Source organism: Pipra filicauda, unplaced genomic scaffold (assembly GCF_003945595.2).
Source record: "Pipra filicauda isolate LSUMZ 115617 unplaced genomic scaffold, ASM394559v2 scaffold125_size2111803_pilon, whole genome shotgun sequence".
Classification (NCBI taxonomy): Eukaryota; Metazoa; Chordata; class Aves; order Passeriformes; family Pipridae; genus Pipra; species Pipra filicauda.
This window is the reverse complement of record NW_024103718.1, coordinates 880,725-901,563: the sequence shown is the minus strand read 5'-3', so window position 1 is coordinate 901,563 and position 20,839 is coordinate 880,725. Positions and strand designations below refer to the sequence as shown.

At 37.8% G+C, this 20,839-nt stretch overlaps 1 protein-coding gene across 1 annotated transcript in view; it reads right to left on the bottom strand.

Annotated features, from left to right (window-relative positions):
* The window catches only part of ITGBL1 (integrin subunit beta like 1), a 148,672-nt gene that overhangs the window by 27,173 nt on the left and 100,660 nt on the right, over window positions 1-20,839 (bottom strand). The window lies entirely within an intron of this gene.

Below are 20,839 nucleotides of genomic sequence, written 5' to 3'. Positions count from 1 at the left end.
ACTTACACTGCAATGGGAACAGGTTCCTCTCGGTTCTTGCTGCAAGTAATGTTTATTCATTTTGTGTAACGTGCAACAGTTTCACCAGTAGAAAAATGGAAGGATGCCCATCCCCAGACAGATAGGGCACATTTTTTCAGGTAAGAGATACAAGCTCAAAGGGAATTTAGGTCTTACTTTCTCAGTCTTCTCAGCTAATGAACAAAGCACAAACACATATATTCAAAAAGCCTGAACTCTTTGTTAATATCTGTGCTTCATATTTTATTTTGCCTGGCTCCCACCTAAGTTCAGAGTATGGTTTAGGTCATCTGACTCCAGACATCGGCAGAACTGAAAGTGTCTCGAAAATAGACAAAAACCTCAGTCAGCAAGTGCTCTAGAAAAGGATTTCTGATTTCTCTGAACTATTTCTTCACTTTTAAATATTCAAAGATACAGTTACAGTAGCTTAGTACACCACTGCTGAAATTGATACACAAGTTATTTAGTTTATCATTCCTTTACTTTCACACATGTTACAAGATAAGCATTAGAAACAAGGTTAATTAATTTAGTGGTGGCACTTAATAATTGCAACTTTTTACTGGCTTCAAAATAATATTTTGCCTCCAAAAGTACTGAGGTTTTGGTTAGATTGTGTAAGGTAGGCTCATTCTGAGGAGATAGTTTAACTGAGAATTAAAGTCCTATTGATTCTGAACAGCTAACTACATAGGATGTATGTGCTACTGAAATATCAGAAGCCACACCTTATTCTGTGATGTTCTTCTCTTAGTTATTGTGATAAAACACTTACCAAATAAATTCAATCATTCAAAAATAATTTGAAGCTCGCATTGTACTGAAAAGGATTAGTACCTTACTAAACATGCTCTTTCTTTGTATAGAATAATATGTTTACCATAGCAACCTGATTATGCAGGGAAAGCCAAACACATCCTAAATTCTCTTTAAATTCCAGGACATACAGAAACAATTAAATACAGGATTACTATAATATTCTGCACCTTCTCAACCTTCTGTGCAAGAGCTACACTTGAGTAAAAAGAAATCAGTTGACCTCAGACATTTTACAGCAAGTGGTATCCACTCCTCCTAGCTAAACAAGGAGAGTAAATGTCATAATCTGATGGCTTCAGATGAAGGGAGCTTTATGATGGAGGTTGTATTAGCTATTAGCGTTGAAAAGCTTAACCTACCTATAGCAATGCAAGGTTCTAAGAATAGAATAATTATACAAGACATTTATTTGCCCTCACTTTTAGTATTTTCTCACACTTTTTCCTCCCATTGATGTCAGAAGGAGTATTAAATTATTTCTAATAATTGTTAGCACTTGAAGATTGAAAAAAAGATCAGTTTAGGTTGGGGTTTTTTGTTTTTAAAGGGAATTAAGGTGCCATATCTCATCAAAACACATTAGTTCATTAGATAATTGACTCTAGAATTCTAAAAAATGCCTTTTGATTTTATTCACCATTTACTACAGCATTTTTTCATTCCTCATGTCCAACGTTTATGAAAGCATAAGTAAAGTAAACAGTGCCTAGATTTACATTAAACCTGCTCCCATGCAAATTGCTGTGACCATTAGCTGCATGCATTCAAACCAACTCCAGCTGCCTACGTAGACTGACTGAAAATCTCCTTTGTACAGGTAATTTTCATTTTAAAAGACTGTGATAGAAGTATATAATTTGTGTAATAAAGAATTTTTACCCTGTTGTTGCCAGCAAAATTATCAGGAAGAAATAGCAATAGCTTTCAATGTAAAAATAAACACTGAATATACTAAGATTAATAAGATGTACTTCATTGCCTTTTCCTGTCTATAACTCTACAACGTAAAGGATTTTTCTGCGCAGGATGCTGAATTTTTATCTTCTAAATGAAAACAAATAAATAAAACTATTTCTATTTTTTTTTCTTTATTTATTTATTTTTTTTAATGTGTAAGAAATACTGTACCAAATTGCACTGAGAATGTGCTAAAAGCAAACCAGGTTCATTGTCATCCTGGAAAGATGGTGTTCCAGGCCAATGATAAACAGAAGGGAATGTGCTTTTAGGAAGGACTTTTCTGCCCTGTGGCTGTCCCAGGTTCAACATCTGAAAGCATTGCCTATCAGAAATTGCAATTTCTTTGTTATCAAGTAATCTCAAGCAACCTGAGCACATTCAGTAAAGCTGCTGTGTCTTTCTGCCAGCAGAACTCATTTCATTGCTGGATGCGAACAAGATGAGCTTAAAATAATGTTCAGAAATGGCAAATCAGAGAAGAGGGGTTGGAAGATTTGTACAGAAGATCATAAAGTTTCAGGGGACTTAGTGGATGAGGGGAAGCAGATTTGACTAAAGGAAGTAATACCATATAGCAGCTTCAGGTAAGGTAAAAGAAAATTCATTGGTTGAATGGTGGAAGAAAAAAAGACCAGTAGAGGGAATAAACAGCACCACAAAATGGGCAAACAAAATGCAATACTTGCCAAAAATAGGGTGGACAATATCATCATGTCTTGTTCAGTCAGAGGTGCTAAGAACAGTACACTCCAGCTGAGCTTGATCAATGTGGAGAAATTTAGAGACTCAAACAGAAAACAAATACAGAGTTCTCAGTAGTTATGCATCCTGTGTTCTGCATGTCCTACTCCCAAAATAGCCTGGAATTAATTCCCACACCTAGAATGGCTTAAAAAAATCATATAAAAATATTGTACTGACTAGACAAAAAAAAAAATCTGCCTTTTACTGTGTTTTAAATGCTGGCAAATCTTAGATCTGGTTGGCTGGATAGTTTGTGAGGTACCAGAAAAAGTGAACCTTTGAAAGCATCTTAAATACGTGCAAAAGTGTCCTTAAAACCTCTTTAAATACACGAATATCTGGCTGATTTCACCCAAATGATGAAAATCTGGGGATTAGCTTCTTGCATGGATTTTAGGCGAGCAAGATATGAATCATGTCACCTGTAGTCTTTAGTTATGCTGGGAAAATATTTCTTCTCCTAAAAAAGCATTATGAACTTATCTCAGTACAAGTTACAAGAACCACAAAGGATTTCCTTGCTTAGTCTACACAGGATTTCTCTATTAGGCTGTTGCAGGTTTGAGGTGGAGGGCTTGTTTTTGTGAAGATCTCTTGAAAATTGGGTGAAAATTGTGTTTTCCACAGAATGTTCAAGCAACAAGCCTTTTTTGTTTTTCTGCAGTACATTATGAAAAAAAATGTGTGCATTTATCTCCTCATACCTAAGAAAAAAACATTCTGCAATTATTAAAAGAACTGCTTGTTTAGATTTGTATTGGGAACTAACTTTCTGTTTCTAGATCAGTTGCTTTTACAGAAAGCAAACACGCCTTGAGTTACTCATAAAAAGAGATTATTTGCAGCATGACTGACCCAAGACCTCAACTAAAGATATAAAAGCTCCAGAGAAGAGCTTAGCTGAATCATACAGACATAATAGTGAAATGAAAATTGCTTTAATAAATCTAAAGTAATTTCCAAACTTCAGATTTTTGTACTACTTTTTTTTCAAGAATTTTATACACTGAAGCGACTTCTAGCAGCAAGTTCTGGGATTTTTATTTAAGTAACATCAACAATAGCTGAAGCATCTAGCTGGCTTAAATATCTGTATTTTTCTTAGTCTTACTAGTCACCCCTCAACTGCAGTAACTTCATCATCTTCTACATTCAGCACTACCAACAGGGCTGAAATTACTGTATTCAACTATTATGATGTAACTATATCATACGTTTTGAAGATTTGTAGCTATAGCTGGTAAAATTTATTCCAGATTGCATTATCTCACCTCAGGCCCATATGTGACTTCAAAGGCCAGGATACTTTCACTAAATACTTTTACTGTTACACTTGTTTTTATTTTAATTTCCATATCACGCTTGAAAAGCCTATTCCAAACCTGTGTTAAGCTCTCAGTGACACAGGGCCAACCAGTATTACATGGAACATCATAGTCCCATGTGAAAGGGTGGGAAGAGTTTGAAAGGCTTTACAGGTGTGTACAATGCAGTGATGTCATGGTGGCTCTGGAGATTTTATGTGTACAGTTTCTCTTATCCTTTTCTTTTAGGAGTGGATACTTAAACTCCCATGTCTACTTATCACCTACACTCAGTGTCTTGTAAAGGCTGTTGGCACAAATATTTGGCCTAAAAAACACAGCAGAAATTCACAAATTAAGCAATTCTTTTGTTAAAGCTTCCTGAGACTTTCCACTATTGTATGTATGCTTTATAAAGTTGTTCATTGGCACAAAATACCCAACTGTCTATCATATAATTAGGGGTGTGGGTATTTTCTCAGACAGAAAAGGTATGTTTCTTTTAATCTTTTACAGATTTAATTGCTTGATGATGTGAAAGAGCACTAAAAAATTGTCTGACAATTTAGTTTTTTCATAAGGGGGACAAAACACCCCAAAACACAAAAAACAAGTAATGCTAAAATAAAAAAATCTCAAGAAATAAAAGTATGTTATCCCAAACAACAAAACTCTCACAACAGCACAAGCAATCGAATATCTAGTATCGTAAAAGCTAGCATTATGCAAGAGCAATTGCAAATGGCTGAGACTTGCCCCCCAGCTTTAGAACACACACCATGTATGACTGGAAGCCTGATTGCACAGTTGGCATATGACATCTGAAGTAAATGCTTTTTCTTTGTGACAGCCTTAGAGTGAAATACTTCTTTAGATAATTCCACTCGATGGCACCACTTTACAGATTTACCATCAGATAGTCATTTAAAGCTCTAGCTGATCAGCACTACTGATTTGTATCTCCTTTTCCAGGCTGCCTTTCTTTTTTCTTTTTTTTTTTATCTCCTCCCTCTCTTTAAACATTTGGATAAGAAACACTGCTGCATTGCTAGTATCCTTTTGAGACTGTTAATTTGATACTTGCGATCATCATGGAGCTGACATATCTCCTCCATCTGCCTGCTCTCAGTAGCACTCCTTTGAGGATACACTCCTTGAAGGCTGTTATTGTGTTTCTGCATGGCCGACAGGGAATTTCTAGAGGAGTTCCAGCAGAGGAATCATCAAGAACACCCCTGCCCACTTTGCAGGAGTAGGATTTTAGTTGTATGCACCACTTTTCCTGGTGACATCTTCCTCAGGTTCTCCCATTTGGGAGGCATCCTTGCCAATTCACTCACTATATTAAGGAGACAAGTAGGACTATGAAGGCAATTACTTCTCCATTTGAAAGAAAGGTGATAGTCAATATCACCACACAGAGGAGAGATGTGTGAAGAAGACGAGAAAGAAGGTGGCAAAACACTTTGTAAAGAAATGTGTTGTTAAGGCAGAGAACAGTGGAAATTGAAGAGGAGGAGAAGGAATACATTGGGGAAAAAGAGAAAAACTAGACAGCATGGTAAACATCACCGAAGATGTACAAATCCTAGAATTCAGCAAGCCATCATCTGATTTTTAACTGCTCTTCCTCTCCTTATCTCTTTTCATTTTTTTCCCTCCAAAATGCTTTCAAGAACTCAAACTATCAAGAAAAACTACTGTAAAGAGATCCAATAAATCAAGCAAAGGATACACAGCATTTTACTAAAACTAACGTCTTCTCCATAGAATATTAAGAATGAAGTTATGTTTGATTTAAAGGATCTGATTTGGAAATGCTTTCCCTTCACCTCGACAACTATCAGGAAAAATAAGTCTCATTTCCCTTTCAGCCTGTCCAACTCTTCAATGATTAGCATAAGCTGCTATAAAATATTTTCTAGCCAAAGCCAAGTTCATGAAGAGGAACAATCCAACAGTGAAAGATACATAAAACACAAAGCCATTGTTCAAGAAGCCATGATGGTTTCTGAGACATTTAGAGCTTTATACATTTGACTGCCTTATCATCCGGAGGACTGACTGCTTACCCCTTTTTTTTTAACATGATCTGCCATGTAATGAGTCATAGCACTAATTCCACAGAGATATTTAATTTGCAGATTAATTTACTAGAAAATGTCAACCGCTTTGTGGAAATTTAATCATCAAAATGTTAACCTTGTTCACTTCCTCCTGATGCCTACTGTTTATTAGGTAGTAAAATTCAAGATATTTTAGGGTTGTAATAGAAGCCTATCTATTAAAACATTTAAACTCTTAAGTGCTCTGCTCTTTGAAGCTTTAGCTAAGATTAAAGAGCTTTATAATGGCAAAAAAAAATATGAAAATATTCAACTGCATAGCAACCATCAATATTATTTGCAGATAAAAGACTGCTAAGTTCAGAAACCATGGCAACCAATGACATCACACTGTATCTACCTTATTGATTAGCTTTCACCTAAAGACTTTTTGCAGAAACGAAAGACATTACCTAGCAACTGCATCATCTATTGAGTTGCTCCAAGTTAAAATGCTCTTGCCCTTCACTCTTTAAGCAAATTTTTCCTTTTTTGTTGCCAACTGACCAGATTGTGGACTAGCTTCTCATTTCAAGGCTCTCTATTTAATCTGTCATAGAGACAGTGTCTTACAGCTCTTAAAATCTTTTCCCCAAATGTAATGTCATCTGAGAAATAATGTTTCTTCCTGGCACCCAAAAAGGTTGTCTCTGAGGAAAAGTGCATAATATGGAATGAAGAAATAACAGCTTTTGAAGCAGTTTGAATGAAGGACTAACAGATTTTTAAATGCAAACTTTATCTTTAGAAAACAACACAATCCTTTATTTCCCCACTGTATGACTTCAAGTATCAGTAGTAAATTCTTTGTTGCAGGTAACCCTGAGTTTACATATTTCAAGAAGAGTGCATGGCAATAACAAACCAGTGACCCAAGAGTTATCAAAGGACTAGCCAGGCACATTATATATCACTCTACAGGTGAGTACTTATTTAAAGTCCTTGAAAGTAACACTGAGCATATGTCTTGATACAACCTCATGCACTGACACAGACACTGGTAAGACAGAGGTAGAGAGAACAGGTATAATTAGGAGCTGCACGTATTTATGATGTTTGGATGACCTGAATAAAACCCAGCAATTAGTGATGGCAGTTTTCAAGCTAGTTGAAATACGTACAACAAGTCATCAAAGCCTAGTAGTGAGAGCTTCGCTACCTCTGTCACAGAAAATTTGGATTGACATCTGAATTACAGATCAGTCTCCAAACCTTCCTGACAAACACAATAGTGCTCTGAAACACTAAAATGTAGGCATTTTATTTCACTTTGTTAACAAAAGAAGGTGTTATGAAGAGCTCAATTCTAAAACAAATGCCTATACCTTAATATTCTTGCTAGTTCTGAGAGCAAGAAATGAGGTTTATAGTGTGAATTAGCCCCAAAATTTCTAGAAGGATCACTGTGAAATAAGACATGTTCCTGCCAAGATTTCTGGTTTGGCTGAAACTGACCTTCATTTTGACAGATTTTCATTCTGCCACAGATTTACGTGTGTGCTTAAGTCGTAGACACAAAATGCAGCAGTCTGTGTCTGTTCTCAGTGGAGCAGCCCACTGAAAATATTGATTGTCTGGAAGAGCCTCAGCCCTCTGGATAGGACAAGAGGAAACACCACCTATGGGCAAAAGAAGTACTTGAAACTGAATGGATACTAGGAATCAAGAATTTATGTTTCACATTAGTGCAGGGACAAGTAGACTACCACACAAGATGAACCTCTGGGAGTGCCAGGGAAGTTTTATATAACTTGCAGTTCTTCCCGTATTTCCTCTCTTATAAGAGGGAAGGAGAGAGAAGAAAGAGTCCCCAGTGTTCCCCAGAAAACTTTAAAAGTTCTCCAGCAGCTGGAGAATTCAAAACACATGACTAATCCCTTGAAAACTTCAGTCAATAAGGTTTTGAGGAAAATTTCATTAATATGTTTAATATTAAATATTGTATGTCTTTTGTTTTAAGGATTTTGTCTAATCTTTTCTGTCTTTAAAAGTCACTGTTTCAAAAGTGATAATGTTGTCAACATTGATCCATGGAAAAATTTAAGATGAAAATAAGATTACCAAAATGTCAATTTTTTATAGCCTTGGAAACATTCTGAAGTCAAATGAAGCAAAAAATAGAAAAGCTAAGGTCTATTATATAAATCAGAGAGTAAGAGGATCTTTTACAACTGATTAAAAAGGTTAAGACTGTAAAGCCTGATAAGTACTGTAGGGAATTCTATGCAAAATTGAAAACATCTCTCCTCTGCTGTTTTGGAAATAAGTATAGATATTACACAAAATTCTGCTTTGTCAATCTTCTCAGTCATCATGTAAAACACAAAGACAATGCAAATAGTGCTTTCTACAGACCAATTGCTTTATTAAATATTTAAAACTTCATCAGAAATGAGATTGCTGGCTAAAAAAAAAAAAATAATCCTTCAAGGAAAAAGCAATATTCACTGCAACAGTTTCTAAAAAAAAAAAAAACTGCTAAGCAAAATATCAACTTAGAGGAGAAATCTGGGCCTATTGAGTGAAGCCTAAGTGATTTTATCTTTCTGGATAGAAAAAGAGAAAGAATGCATCAAAGCCACTTGCTGTAGCAATTTGTGTCCCCCAAAGTACTTCTTCTAAACAGGTCCACTAAATTGCAAGCTAAAACTTCCTATTTCCCACTACTGAATGTATGGAGAACATATTGTTCCCAGAGATAGTAGTCACTATTACAGAAATCTGAACACAGATGCAACTCCCTACCCACTGTAGCTATTTAGGAACAGTTCTTTGCAACTTTAGAGCAATGTTACTCCAGCAGAGAGGAAAGAAAGAACTCAATCCTTCACATAAACCAGGTTTTTGAAATAAACCTACAGAAGGTAATTCTAGTACTTTTTTAGTCATAAAAATCTCACTGGTAAAACAGGGAAAGTCAACAAAGCAGAAACGCAGTGGAGATTTCAGATGAATTGAGAGGTGTGAGAGGTCTCTGGGAGCTTTTTCCCACTTTTTAGTGTTCTTGCATTTAAAGGTAGGAGCAGGAAAAGTTATCCAAATGGTTGCCAAGGCAGAAGAAGATAAGACATGATGAGAAGACCATTACATCTAGTTACACTATGGTAAGCATTCTCTAGAATATGTATCTGTAAGAAATGTAATCTAACAGGTTTCACCAAAGAACTAAAGTCCCAAGACTAAAGGCACAGATGAGGATGAAGGCAAAATTTGGGTGGGTAGTAAAATAATACAAGAGTTAAGGTCGGATATACTGAAAACTCGTAAATCTGACAAAAAAAAAAAAAGGATTTTGACAGCACATTCTTAGATGAGAAGAACAGAAAACTTTTGGCCATGAAGTTAGGACACAAAAGAATAAGCTTGAACAATGAGTTTGGAGTGTTCCAAACACCCTGAGAAATTCAAATGTGAACTGGAAGGAAAGAAAAGCAAAGATGTCTGCAAATCACTGAATCACAGAATCATTTAGGTTGGAAAAGACCCTTAAGAACATCAAGTCCAGCCATTAACCCAGCACTGCAGAGTCCACCATTAAAACATGTCTCTAAGTGCAATAGCTATATGTCTTTTAAATACCTCCAGGGATAGTGACTCAAGCATTTCCTTGGGCAGCCTGTTCCACTGCCTGACCAGCCTTTTGGTGAAGAAATTTTTCCTAATATCCAAGCTAAACCACTCCCTGGTGCAACTTGAGGCCATTTCCTCTCATCTTATAGCTTGTTACCTGGGAGAAGAGACTAACTCCCACCTTGCTACGACCTCCTTTCAAGTAGTTGTAGAGAGCAATAGGTCTGCTCTTATCGCTAAGGAACAGATAAGGGAGGCAGGTAGGCATCAGAGCTCACAGAAAAATAAGTGGGTGATGGTGAGAAAATAGAAAGTGAAATGATCTGCCAAACAAAAGAACAAAGTAAGGAGAACCTGTGACGCCCATTCAGCAAAATGAGGCAAATCAATCTTGAAAATACAAAAGTATGCCAAAGGGGTGAGGATGAGTAATTCTAAGGAAGATGCTCCAGAAAAGTGAAACCCAGGTGTTCTCAGGAAAATTTTTCCAATTTGAAGGAAAGTGTCATTAAAAGAGAATTAAAACACAACATCTAGGTCAAGCAGTGGTGTGAAGAGAGAGAAATGCTATATTGTCCTCTAAAAGCAAAAGAATTCCTGTCCAAGTCAAAAGTACTTTATCTATGGAAAGAGCCAACACATTTTCCATAATAATAAAAAAACAGACCCTGTTTCCATAGGAAGACAGCTCAGATTAATCAAGACCTTCACCTTGCTGAACTATGAAGCAATGTATCACTGTACAGACTGTTGAGTCTACAGAAAGAAACACTATTTCCTGCACCACCATGGTTCAGCTGATTTTTCTTGTCTAAGAACAATTTTTCTGTCACTGCTATAGCCGCCTTACTACTTATACACTGGCACTAAACCACCTCTGAACTGCCATGGCTCATAAGGATTGAGTGGTGGCCATAACACATGGGAAGCATGGTGGCACAATTAGAGACTGTACAGACCTGAAGAAAAAATGTTCCCACTTGGTTGTCTAATCAAGCTAGATCTTCCTTTCAGTAAAAATTACTGTTACTCTTTGCTTACTTGTTATAATTAGAGAGGGCATTCAGGATCACAGTGCATGGTTGCACCTTCATTAGCAATCCACTTACTTGTCTACAAGGAAGAAGCAGGATTACAACACCTAAGAAGAAGAGCATTAGCAACCAGTGTATTAAAAGCAGTCAGCATGCAAAGCTGTGTTATGAAAAAAAACCACAACTCCCCATGTCCTGCAAGAAGGAGAAGATGGCTGTCCCTGGAGCCAAACTCAGCTGTTAAGCTTGCACCTGGACCCACATATCTACAACAAGCACTGGAGATGAACCAGGAAGCTTTGGAACGTGTGTAAAGTAGCACTGTTTTTCATGACTTTCACTGTGAGGGATTGAAGTGATATGAGAGAACAGACAGAAGGCAAATCCCAGTTGTGAGAAACATTGTTCCAGCACCAGGATGCCATCTTGGATTTTAGCATGCTAAAGTTGTGTTTACTTTTATGGATTTTTACAGACTGTCAAAAATTCATCCCAGTCCTTTTCCAGGAAATGTCAGAGTTCTCTTTAGCAAATAAGAAAAAAACTGAACATCTCCCCTCTCACATTACTGCCAACCAGATTGAACACAATGAGTTTGACAATCTCTGTCATACCTGATTTCAGCTGGAAATTAGGCCTAGACAGAGTATTCCACACTTACCATAAACATTTAACTAGAGAAACAAAATGGGTCTGGTATTACCACTTTAAATTTGTCAAAATGGCTTTAAATTTAGCATGAGTGTGGGATCTTTTACTGCTGTTATAGAGAAAAGTACCTGAAATTACTCAGACATATAAAAGAAACAGTTTAAATTCTATGCTTAGAAGCAATTAATTCTACAAATCTATTGTTTTGTTTGGTTTGGTTTTCTAATAACAGCAAGTAGTAATGATCTAAAGAGCATTTATTTCATAAAAGAAGGTGGTTTGGCTCCTCTTTGCTAATACAGTCATAAGAAAATTATATTTAAGCCTCCTCTCAGTAGCTCCATGCAACGGAAAGACTGGTGTGTTATTAAATTCCTGTGCAGGAAGATGTAAAGTTCTAGTAATTGCTTGGATTTTAACCCTTCTCCCGAGGAACTTGAGTTATGGCAGAGTATTGACAGCAGCAAATAAGAGTCTGCCACAGAAGAATTACTAATTTCATTGCTATTTTCATTTACCCCTCCTGGAGCTGGGAGGCTAGTGAGGCTTGTGGCTGAAGGAATGGGTAAAAATAGGGAAAATAATCACCAGAACTCATTATTTTTCTGTGAGAAATAGTGGGAGGCATAAGTTATAGGGGGCGGAAATTGTAGATAAGACAAGGGCAGAAACTGATACTCAGTTGTGAGAGAAAAAAGAGCAGTGGAGACATCAGCTGAAAACAAGCAGCCACCACATGTACTATAACATCAGTAGCATAAAAAACCACATCAAAACTCTTGAAGTGCACACACTTACAGAAATAAAGTTAGTCACTCTCTGTTTCCTTCCCAAGAGCAGCAGCCCTGCCTTCTCCCCAGCATTTCAGCATCACTGCCAGAGACGTCAGGGCTCTCCACTTTGCACAGTAATGGTCTGGCTTTCAGAATTTTTGATGGTAAAAGGGGTCAACAAGGCAAGGCAAGGCAGCAGCAGGCAAGTCTGCCAGAGCAGACTGTGCTGCAGCAGACCTGGGCATTCTGGGATTGTCACTTTCAGGATCTGGAGTCTGAGCACAGGCAGATCACAATGACAGAATTTAATATCTTCCTTGAAGCCTTCGTTATCATCACTGCTACTTAAATGAATGACTCATTCATCCATCCTGTCTCAAAGATCACAACAGGAAACATTACACTCATCTCTATCTGTTTCGCCACTACTTTATTTATAGCTGCAATTAATGAAAAAGAAATGTATTTTCCCAAGAAATTTCATGACACAAGGGAAAACTATTCACAAACTGAATAGTTTATGCAGTATAAGAAATACATATAAAATCATACACAGAACCCCACCTCACTTTTAGTATCTAATTGAAAGACAATTCAGACTTACCCTAAAAAAGCCACCACTGCTGAGGAGAGGTTCAGTGTTCAAAAGAACAATAAAATCTCCACGCAAAACCAAACAATCCCCACCTCAAATGTCAAGAGAAGCCAAGTGCAACATGTTGATAGGACAGGGCAAAATGGTTTTAAACTAAAGGAGTGTAGATTCAGACTAGATATAAGGAAGACATTTTTTATTATGAGAGTGATGAAACAATGGAACAGGTTGAAGAAGTTCCTGCTCACTGCAGGGGGATTGAACTAAATGTCCTTTAGAAGTCCCTTCCAACCCAAAGTAGTCTGTGATTCCATGCTTCTGATTCTGTATTACAAACGCAATTATTTTCATAGGCATTTTCCCCCTAAAAGACCTTGATCTGAAAAATTGTAGTACAGATGGATACAGCTATTTTCTATACATAAAACCCATGCAAGACCACATGCATGAAAGTGTTTCTTAAAGGCAAAAGTAACAAATGTTGAGGTTTCACAGCAAGCTGTATCAAAATTACATGATCACATGACTTATGACACTGAAGATCAAAATAATTCTAGGGAAAATAACCTCCCCACCACATAAAAATGTCAAATTAAAATAGTTTCCAAATGGAGGCAAATTTAGAATAGCAGACAGAGTAGTGTATGCATGCAGATCTACAAAATCATGAAATGCTGTCACAAGTCAAACAGTGCAATTCCATGTTTCATAGAATCACAGAATGTTTTGAGTTAGAAGGGACCTTAAAGACCATCTAGTTCCCATGCTCCTGCTATGGGCAGGGACACCATCCACTAGACCAGTTTTCTCAAATATCTGCCCAACCTGGCCCTGAACACTTCCAGGCATGGGGCACCCAAAACCTCTCTGTGCAACTTGTTCCAGTGCCTTACCACTCTCACAGTAAAGAAAAATTCTTCCTAATCATAGAATCATAGAATCATAGAATCATAGAATCATAGAATCGATTGGGTTGGAAAAGACCTCCGAGATCATCGAGTCCAACCCTTGGTCCAAATCCAGTCCATTTACTAGATCATGGCACTCAGGGCCACGTCCAATCTGCGTTTAAAAATCTCCAGGGATGGTGAATCCACCACCTCTCTGGGCAGCCCATTCCAATGCCTGATTACTCTCTCTATAAAGAATTTTCTCCTGATATCCAACTTAAATCTCCCCTGGCGGAGCTTAAGCCCGTGCCCCCTTGTCCTATTGCTGAGTGCCTGAGAGAAGAGACCAACCCCCACCTGGCTAGAACTTCCCTTCAGGTAGTTATAGACGGTGATGAGGTCAACTCTGAGCCTCCTCTTCTCCAGGCTAAACAACCCCAGCTCCCTCAGCCTCTCCCCATAGGACTTATGCTCCAGTCCCTTCACCAGCCTTGTTGCTCTTCTCTGGACCCGCTCCAGCACCTCACTATCCTTTCTGAACTGAGGGGCCCAGAACTGAACACAATACTCAAGGTGTGGCCTCACCAACGCAGAGTACAGGGGAAGGATCACTTCCCTGCTCCTGCTGGCCACGCAATTTTGATACAGGACAAGATCCCATTGGCCTTCTTGGCCACCTGGGCACACTGTTGGCTCATGTTGAGCTTCCTGTCAATTAGTACCCCCAGGTCCCTTTCGGCCTGGCTGCTTTCCAGCCACTCTGTGCCCAGCCTGTAGCGCTGCAGGGGGTTGTTGTGGCCAAAGTGCAGGACCCGGCACTTGGCTTTATTGAACTTCATCCCATTGGAATCAGCCCATCTCTCAAGTCTATCCAGATCCCTCTGCAGAGCCCTCCTGCCTTCCAGCAGGTCGACACTCCCTCCCAGTTTGGTGTCATCAGCAAATTTGCTGATGATGGACTCAATATCCAGTTTAAACCTACTATCTTTCAGTTTAAAGCCATTCTCCCTTGTCCTATCATTACATGCCCTTGTAAAAATTCCACACAGAACAAGACACAGGTTGCATCTACATTAAAGGGTAAGAAATTACATATCAGCCCTCACCCCATCCTTCTCCTTCTGCTAGGAGGGAGATAAAACCTCTAAGGATTGATCTGTACAGTCTTTCCAGACAAAGCTAGATCCAAAGCTACATTATCAGCATGAATACAGATGCCTAACAGAATTCAACAACTCAAGTGTGCTGCTACACTAATGTGGTTTCGTCTCTGAAGCTACATCTTGCATGGCATGGCTAACGCTATGAAATACAAACTCAGGACTTTCTGTAGAAGACCCTATGGACAAACTCTTAGCAATGCTGAAGAATTTTGTGCTCATTCATGACCTATATTCCCAATGAAATTATATATTTGTCTGAAGAATCATATTAATTCCTAGACAGCTGCACATACCATACAAAGATCTTGATTAGGTGCAATCCATGGCAACTAGAGAGATGTGTCTGGAACTCAAGCTGCGTGGAAGCTCATATATTTTTCTTGCGCATATAGATTCTTAAAGAAAATAAACGCAAATTTAAGAATGCCTGTGGCTCCAAATATCTCAGTAAAGGAGAGCCCCACTAGGCAGCACGAAGTCTAAAGTGAACCGTAAGTTAGTCGGTGAGGGATGTATCCTTCCAAAACCTGAAAATTAGAAGGAGTAGCTCTCTGAATTCCCTGCTTTTGCTTTCCTCTTGCTGTCAATGCTCTCTTTCCAGGGAAGGCCGGGCAGTCATAACGAGTGCCTGTTGCAAGGGAACGAGCTCCTGGGAAGTTAGGTGATGAGTGACCCTTCAATTCTCATGCAGTTGTTACACAATGTAAAAAGGAAACACCTCACAAGATAAATTAACAGCACTATCTATATAGATTTATAAACCAGAGAGATACATCCATTGAGGAGTGTCTTAGCTGTTCCTTTTCATTGAAATACATGAACAACACTGCTCTTCAGTATTAGCCTATTAAAATGAATTCACACCACCTCAAATCAGCAAAGAGATGGACCAAGTATCTTAGTCCTAAGGGACTGCAGTACTTTATCTGTAATTAATTCATTTATATTGATGGAAAAATGAAACTGTTGCCATGAAGCGATACCACAAAATTCAAGAGATTAATGTGCCCTTGTAGGAAAGTTTTTTCAACTAATCTAAGTCACAGAACCATAAGCAGGGATCACAGGATATTTGAAGTGGGAAGGCATGCCTGGAGATCATCTAGTCTAATCCTTCTTTTCAGTAGAGGATGATCTACAGCTGTCTGCCCAGGTTTGTGTTCAGTTTGGTTTTGAATGACTCCAGAGGTGGAGATTACACAAAATCTCTAGGCAACCTCTTCCAGTGTGTGGTCACTCTCATAGTAAAACTTTTTTTTTCATTTTAATTTTTTTCCTCCTCTGAAATACCACTGCACCAAGATTATAATGAGTTTCCCTTACCTAGAAAAATAACAGAATTTTTAGATTAATTATTACAATATCTCTCCTGCAGGAGGTGAAGAAAAAAAAGTCTGTTGATTAATCAGTCACCATTGAGGGATTTGGGGAAAAAACAAATAGAGGTTTCCCAAAAGCTTGTTGTGGAAATACACTATGCATATTTGCACTCGACACTTTCTGATTCATCAAAAAAAAAATGAAACAATCTGGGAAATGGAATATTTTATAGAACCCAACATCTCCACCCTGCTCTTCTTTGAAATGAAATTATGTATCTGTATCTGCAATGGTTGTATACTATTTTTTAATAGTAAGTTATGCTTTTTCCATATACATAAGTTAGGACCAGAATCAAAATAACAACGTATTCTACTCACTTCTAAGTAACATTGAAATTAATTATTCAAATATTTGCTTTTCCAGCTACCTTTAAAACAGTGGTAGATTTCAAATTTCTATAAAGGATGCACTCCAAGTAACTCAATTTACTTGCCCCACTGGGTGCAGGATCCTCAGAAAAAAAACTGAATTAGAAATTAAAGCAGAATGAGCTACTCTGCTTTTCAATCTTAGACTATCAAAACTGGGGTCCACATTTATTATAAATGTAGTTTCCAGGGAAGATGAAAGTTTGCAAGACCTCCCATCAGACATAAGCCAATTTTAAGTCTGAAACTATAACATCATTAATCTTACTAAATGTTATATCAAGAAATTTCAACTTATTTTTCAGTTTTCTTTGATTGAAAAAATTAAATAGCTTGTATAAAAAATATTGTGTTCTTATTTTCAGTCAGTCACAGATGATAATACCTGATGGTTTGTCTTAAGCTCTAGCACGAGGTCTACACTAAGATCACAAATCCAAATTAGGCACAAAGGTATATCATATCCTAAATGAAACAACAAAAATAAATCTTATCTGTGCTGCAGTGAAAGATTCTCAGGTGGAGGTCTGAAATTTTAAAAGCATGAAGGCTGCCACAAACATTACCATTCTCTGCCAGGAGGACAAAGTGTAGTTCTTTTTCAACATCTCCTACAACAAATCATCAATTCAACTTTTCAAATCAAAACACTTCCTTTGGAAAAGAGTGAGAAAAAGACTGAGTCTCGAGGGGTAGCACTCTTCCTTAGCAGACAACTGGAAGGCATTTGGATACAGTGAGGATGCTGAGATACAAGAACATACATAGGTTAGAACACACTGCAAACACCACAAAAACTTATTCAAACAAATTGAAGAGGACAGACAGCCTTATAGTGCTTAACAATGTAAGGCAGCAAGCATGAAAAGCAGATCAACAACTTGAATTATAGGTAAGCCTATAATTTAATAGGGAAATTTTAATAGAAATGGTCATAAACAGGGCAGCCTGCAAGGAAAATACGTTTAACTGAAGAAAGTGACATGGATTGAAGATTTGTGAAACAGCTTCAAGTTGTTGAGATTTCTAGAGTTTGAAAAATAGATTGCTCTATACCTTTTAAACAATGCATTTTTCTTTGTTTTGTTGAAAGTAACTCTGATATATAACACGTTTCTCAGAATGAGACTTCAAGTCTACAACTAAAGGAATATAGAAAATCAGTATAAGTTTATGAGAGATATCTGTTTGTAACAAGACAAGTTCACAGAATCACAAAATCATCAAGGCTGGAAGAGACCTTCAAGATCATCTGGTCCAAACATCAACTTAGCACAACTATAATCACCCCTAAACTATGTCCCCAAGTGCCACATCCAGACAACTCTTGAACACATCCAGAGATAGTGATTCCAATCTGGTCAACTTATTCCAGTGCCTAAAATTTCAGTAAAAATTTTTCTTCTATTGCCTAATATGAACTTCCCTGGCACAACTTAAGGCCATTTCTTCTCATCCTTTCACTTTGGAGATGGCAGAAAAGACAGACCCCCACTTCACTACAACCTCCTTTCAGGTAGTTGTAAAGAGCAGTGAGGTACCCCTTTAGCCTGAACGTTTACCTTCTCCAGACTAAACAACCCCAGTTCCATCAGCCACTCCTCATAGTACATGTTTTCTAGACCCTTCACCAGCTCTGTTACCCTTCTCTGGACACACTCTAGCACCTCAATGTCTTTTTGGAAGTGAGGGGCCTAGAACTGAACACGGTACTCATGGTGTTGCCTCACCTATTGCCTAGTACAGGGGGACAATCACTGCCCTAGTCTGGCTGGCCACGCTATTTTTGATACAGGCCAAGATGCCATTGGCCTTCTTGGCCCCCTGGGCATACAGCTAGCTCATGTTCAGCCAGCCTTAAAACTTTCCTGTTGAACAGCTCTCAAGCCACTCTTCCCAAGCCTGTAGCACTACGTGGGTTTGTTGTGACCCAAGGGCAGGACCCGTCACTTTGCACAGTTGACCCTCACACCTTTGACCTTGGCTCATCGATACAGTATGTGCAGATCCTTCTGTAGAGCCTTCCTACCTTCCAGCAGACCAACACTCCCACCCAACTCAGTGTCATCTGCAAATTGGCTAAGGGCCCTCATCCAGCTCATTGATAAAGATTTTAAACAGGACTGGCCCCAATACTGAACCCCCAATGACCAGCCACCAACTGGATGTAGCTCCACTCACCACCACTCTCTGGCCCTCGCCATCCAGGCAGTTTTTCACCCAAAGAAGAGTATACCCAGCAAAGCCATGAACTGCCAGTTTCTCTAGGTGAATGCCATGGATTTCAAAGCACACAAATGCACATCTCAAAAAATAAAAAAATTAAATAAAATTAATAAAATAATAAAATAAAATAAAATAAAGAAGTGTATTCTAGGAGATACCAATACAATTTCTGGTAAAGAAAGTATGACAGTAGAAAAAATCCTCTTAAGTAAAAAAGCTTACCTTTTTCCGGGCTCTGTATAGCAGGATATATAGCTGAATCCACAGAAAATTATGCAGTGGTGCCAAAGTGTCATTGCTACTGTGTTTGTTCACTTATATATATGTATGTAGATAACTGTAACTGTTTTGTTCTTATCATATGCAATATATAGAAAAAGATGAAATTACCAGAAACAGAGTATTTATGATCTTAAAATAAGAGCTCTTGTCTACAGACTTTAACATGAGACTCTGCAGATTAAAGACAACAGCCATCTCTTATTCTGCACTAAATTAATTTCATATCCTGCCCATGTTATTGGAATAAAAGTGGTTGTAGGAAGCGTCAAATTCAAATGTTACTTGAACAAAAAGAATTACTCAGAATGCTTCAATTTTTTAATCTGAGAAAGATTATTCAGGAGCATGGGTTAATTCCTGCCAAGAGTTATTTCTCTGTTGCAATGTGTAAATGAAAGGGTAAAAGTGGTTTTTTTCTCTGTCTTTTGAACAAATTATTTCACAGAATTATTCCTGTATAATACCAGGATGAATTAAAAGTGCTATCATCAAAAAACCAGGCTAATAGTCTAAGAATGAGTGCAGGGGTTTCTACAATACAGCCAGTCGAATTACTTTGAATTAGTAGTCATCAACAGTTATGAACAAATTAGGGAGCTACCTTAGCACTGTTTGATGTTCTGAGACGGGAGATTGATTCATTAGGCCAAATAATAAGGTAATAAGAGGGCACAAGGATAAAGTAGAAGCCCACCACTCATGCTGCATGGTCTAGGCAAGGCAACTGTCTGGTTTCATCTTCTTTCCAGGAAGAAAGCAATTTTTTGAAAGTTTTAGAGTTATAGCCCTGATGACTGCTTGCAGCATGCTAAGAATCACAACTCAGAGAAGGATCTCATTACACCAGTCTGTAATAGGCACTAGTCAGACATTGCCCAAGCCCATTAATGAGCCCAGTGAACAGCTGTATTTCCTGCTGCTCACTTCTGTTCTTCCTTAGGGACTTTTCATAATGTAAATGTTCTAGCCCAAGACTTAGATAAGGAGTAGAAGAGGAAGGACAAGAAATTATCTGCTGTTATTCAAACCTTAGGACCTTTGTCCTTGAGCTTCATCTTTTCTTCAAATCAAAGTGTTTCTGTGCATTGTCTTTCATGAAGTTATGGTCTTCCTGATATCTGACTCAATAATTAATGTGTAAAGTTATTGCTTGCATGCATAATCTTTCTCTCTCATGAATATGTGAAGGAGGAAAGATTATAAGTTGTCATATGCTTCCAGAGCCTCTCTCCATGACAGAATGATAGATCCCCATGCTGTATTTAAAACACAGCTGAAGAGATAAAAATAGTGTTTAACTTCTACAGTCATTATGAACCACAGTAATTTATTGAACCCTTCAATCAGCTGAGGAAACAAAAGATTGGGAATGCGCGAATGACTCATTTCTTTTCATGCTGCGTGCACTGATGCTCCAGTAACTTGATGCTCTAAAGGCTAAATAAGACTGCACAAATGTGTCACTGAAATGAAGCAAACAAAGCACATCATAAACAAAAACAAATCAGTGGAAAGCACTGGGGGAAACTCCTAGTGGTTGCCTCTTAATTAGCTGTATCTGCAGGATATGTCTGAAATAGTTGGGAAGAAAAATGTAGATCTCACAGTGATTCAGGAAAAAAGAAGTAATTTCAATAGGAAAAAGAAGTTTAAGTGTATAGGCTCAGATATCTTCTACACTCAACAACTTGACTAAGGAATACATTCATATGCTTTACAACCTTTTTTTCTCTTTTCCTAGAAGTTAAGACCTATCCATGGAAGGAATTTGAATGCCACGTTAACACTGGTCAATTTGACTGTAACCTCATAATGTATGTTGACAGAAGACATCATCTATTTATGAAGATTTAGAGAAGACTCTAAAAACAGTTTTGTGCTACCTGTTTATATGGAAGTTAAATATACCACTTGTTATGGAATATCTTTAAGGTAGTTGTATGAATAA